Below are 4,220 nucleotides of genomic sequence, written 5' to 3' on the forward strand. Positions count from 1 at the left end.
GAGGTAAAATGTCTGTGTTGGTAGGGGTTGAGAACAGGGAGGACGATATGGGTCACTGCTACGGGTGAAGGGGAGTAGACATACTTTGGTGACAGGGGTGAGGAGGGAGGGAAGAATAGGTTAGAGGGGGAGAGGTAGGAAGACCAGAGGAAAAGGTGGAAAGAATAGGTTGGATGGGGGTTAAGGGATGGGCAGGGAGGGACATATGGGTCACTGCCAGGGGAAAGGGGGGCAGGCAGATATCGGTGACAGGGTGCAGGTAGCGTTAACGTCACCGATGGCACGAGATAAGGCGCGGTCACCCCCCAAAAGGTGCTAATTAACGAAGTCTTCACCTGTAACACCTTTATTTCGTGTACCTGTGGACGGTTTCACTTTTTTTTTTACACAATGAGGAATGCGTATGCCTCCTCCCCCATTTTCCTCGTTTTCTTTTCCCTTGTACTCCTTTTCTTTTTCCTCTACTTCTTTGCATGTGCCTTTCTCCTTTTACTCTCCTATTTCCTCCTTCTCCTATTTCTTTTTCTCCTTTTCCGCCACTTCTCTTTTCGTATTCCCTTTCCTGTTTTCTCCTCATTGTCTTCTTTATCATCCTCTTTTTTCCACTTCTTTCTCTTCCTGCTTCTCATCCTCTTTCTCCTCTTCTCTCTTTTCGTATTCCTTTCCTGTTTTCTCCTCCTCATTCTCTTCTTTGCCTTCCTCTCTTTCCTCTTCTTTCTCTTCCTGCTCCTCCTCCTCCTCATCCTCTTCTCTCTTTTCGTATCCCTTTCCTATTACCTAATCCGCATTCTCTTCTTGTCATCCTCTGTCTCCTCTTCATTACCATCCTTTTTCTCATCTTCTTTCTCTTCCTCCCCCTTCTCCTATTCCTCCTCTTCCTCTTCCTCATCTCCCCAGCCACATAGCAACAGAAGCCACGTGGTCCTTCTCCCCAGCCTAGCCTTCGTCAGCAGACCTCCCCACTCCCCCCCTTACCATCTGCTCCTCCCCATATACATCCCCTTTACTCTCCCCGTTTTCCTCTCCCCCCTCCCCCTCCCCCCTCTCCGCCTCCCCCCTCCCCGTCTCTCCCATCCCTACATTCCCCGAATTATTGACCAGCAGCATAAGGTGGCCGGCCCTATACGAGAGAGAGAGAGAGAGAGAGAGAGAGAGAGAGAGAGAGAGAGAGAGAGAGAGAGAGAGAGAGAGAGAGAGAGAGCGCACCACCATCATCCGGGTCTTAACGCAGAGAAGTTTTTAGTTGTGAGTTTCATGATTAAAAAAAAAAAGAAAAAAAATAGAGGAAAACGTAAGCCGCCTCCCTTTTGCTCTTCCCCCCCGCACGTACACACACACACACACACACACACACACACACACACACACACACACACAAACAAACAAACACACACACACTAAAGAGAGAGAGAGAGAGAGAGAGAGAGAGAGAGAGAGAGAGAGAGCACAGTAATAGGAGGAGACAGACGGCGCATGAGGAGGAGTATCAGTTATTTACTTTTTTTCACGAACATTTTTTATTTTTTTATTCCAGGAGTGCATTCAATTCGGTGAGCCAAGCTTTTTTTTGTTTGTTTGTTGCAGGTGCTCGATTTTAATTACAATGTTATTATCTCTTGCATTTTATTGTTTTCTTTTTTATATATACATGTGAAGCCAAATATCTTGTAGCATCAGACATATAGTAGTAGTAGTAGTAGTAGTAGTAACAATAATAGTATCCGTTTTATTCTGGTAGTCTGGTAGTAGCAACAGCAGTAGTAATATCAATAGAAGAAAAAAATAGTAATATCTGTCCTTTTTGTAATGATAAAAACGATAACGGTGATGATAATGATGATAATAAAACATGATGATGATGATGACAAGGCAGCGAAATGACAGTCTAATGCGTGGGTCGTCGCTTGAAACAAATATTTATCGTCCAGCAAAGTCCTCGTCCGCTTTCTGCTGCGCCATAAACTCCAGCTTTTGGCGTAATTCCGGCTACACACACACAATTCCTGCCGTGAAGAGAGAGAGAGAGAGAGAGAGAGAGAGAGAGAGAGAGAGAGAGAGAGAGAGAGAGAGAGAGAGAGAGCGTTGGAATATTGAGGATGGGAAAGAGGGCCTATTTCTACCAGTGCTCTATCTTTCTACTCTTCCCAATTTCCCTCCTCCTCCTCCTCCTCCTCCTCCTCCTTCCCGCGTTTCGCCAGCGGCAGGTTATTACTGGAAAGAATAAGACAACGAGGGCTGGTAAAATGTTTCGTATTTGGTGAAATTCGAGAAATTCATTCGTCGTGGCAGTAGCAGTACAGTAGCAGGAGGAGGAGGAGGAGGAGGAGGAGAAGGAGGAGGAGGAGGAAATAGTAGAAAAAGAAGAAGAAAAAGAAAAAGAAGAAGAAGAAGAGGAATAAAAAGAAGGAGCAAACGAAGAAGAAGAAGCAGACAAAAGTAAAAGCCCTAGTAAGGAAAGCATTAAGGAAAACATAGAAGAATGAAGGATGGAGAGAATGTGTATAGAAGAAGAGAAAAAGAAATAGACAAAAGCAAAAGCCCTAGTAAAGAAACCATTAAAAGAAGACAAAAAAGAAAACAAGAGAATACGTAGGAAGGGAAACAGCCAAACCACTCCCAAGAATCTGGCTCGGGAAGGAGAGGAAGAAGACCGTACCAGTAACCTTAGCCGACCCCGTTCATTGGTTTATAATCCTCGTGGTCGGGTGAAACTCAGGCTTCAAGTGGCGCCCGTATAACGTCCAGAAGCCACCTGGTCATCGGAAATTGAAAACTCATGTGCGTAGAAGGTTCTGAACACGTGATTGAAGGAACTTATGGATCGGTGTTCATTCTCAGACGCTTCCACCTCTCACATCAACTATTTCCAAAGACCGAAAATTAGTTCAATCGGGTTCTAATGAGTGTTTCTTTACGTCCATGGTACAGAAGAATGGTCCAACTAACAGAAGGGTCATAATAGTACTCCTGTAAATGCTCAAAGCTTCTACGAAAGCCTTGTCAAATAAGTGTGTGCTTGGGCGCCGAGATGGTTAAAAATAGGACCCATTGTTGATTACGTAAGGCTCATAATCCACGTGGTCAAATGAGGTGCAGGATCCTCTACTCTCGTGCTTCGCCTCCCCTTTCCCTTCCAAGTATCGGGAGGCTGCGGGGTCAGCTGGCAGGGGCGCGGCGGCGGTGGTGGTGGCTCCCGGAGGCTGGCCGTGGGTGACGCGGGGCAGGGCCTTCTGATGGAGCACTTCCTGAAGGGTTGCCGCGCGATGGACTGAAGGGGACCAGAACGTGGCGTCTCTTCCCCCGTGTTGTGGTTTAGTTATATTCTGTCCGGCTTTGTGGTTTTAGTTCTCCGTTCCTGTCACAATTTGATTTTATTTTGTTATATTTCCTACAGTTATAACATATACCGTCCGGAATTTTTCACAGGAGGGGACGTGAAAGTACAAGAGTGGAAAATAAAAGAAAGTTTATTCCACTCCGTAAAACAAACCCCCAAACATTACCTTAGATTCGTATGCGGGAAGGGAGCAGAATTTTTACTTTATGCCTCTTCTCTGCCCCCAGTGCGCCACATGTCAGCGAGGCCGCAGCAGTGCAGGCGTGACTGTATGAACCGCTTATACAGTGTGCGGCATTATTATTTACGAAGGCCTCATGCGCGGTGTTCCCTCGGCAGTGCGGTGCGTCACAGGTTAAGGGCGGCGGCCGCGTGGGTGAATGAGCCTGCCGGGGCCCCGCTGCCTCTGCCCGGCGCCAGCTGGTGCTCTCCGGCCGATAAAATCTACATTTATCGCCACCATTCCCTCGCTGACACGCCGCTTCCCCGCCACGAATTTCCATCACTGAATTTTGCCTCCGAAAGGACATTTGCACTTCAGAAGGGAGGCGGCCTTGCTTTTTTCGCTTTATTTTTATTTTATAGTACCGTGTTCAGTCTCCCTGCTGCGTCCTAGGGAAGGGGAGGGACAGGAAGGTGGGGAGGAGCAGGCTGTATCTCCCTCCGCCCCCCCTCACGCTTAAAATTCCTCCTCCCTTGTAACTTTGTGGCGGTGCAGGGCAGGCGGCCGCCGCTGGAATTGTTACGGTGCAGGTTGGGGCGACGGTGAAGCAGTGGTGGTTGTGCCGTTGTGGTGATGGTGGTAGTGGTAGTGGTGGTAGCCCCGCCCACCGCCGCCCTGGCTCCGCCCACCTCACCTCCCTCCACACCCTCACTCTACAGA

The sequence above is a fragment of the Eriocheir sinensis genome, chromosome 8 (genome assembly GCF_024679095.1).
Source record: "Eriocheir sinensis breed Jianghai 21 chromosome 8, ASM2467909v1, whole genome shotgun sequence".
Lineage (NCBI taxonomy): Eukaryota > Metazoa > Arthropoda > Malacostraca > Decapoda > Varunidae > Eriocheir > Eriocheir sinensis.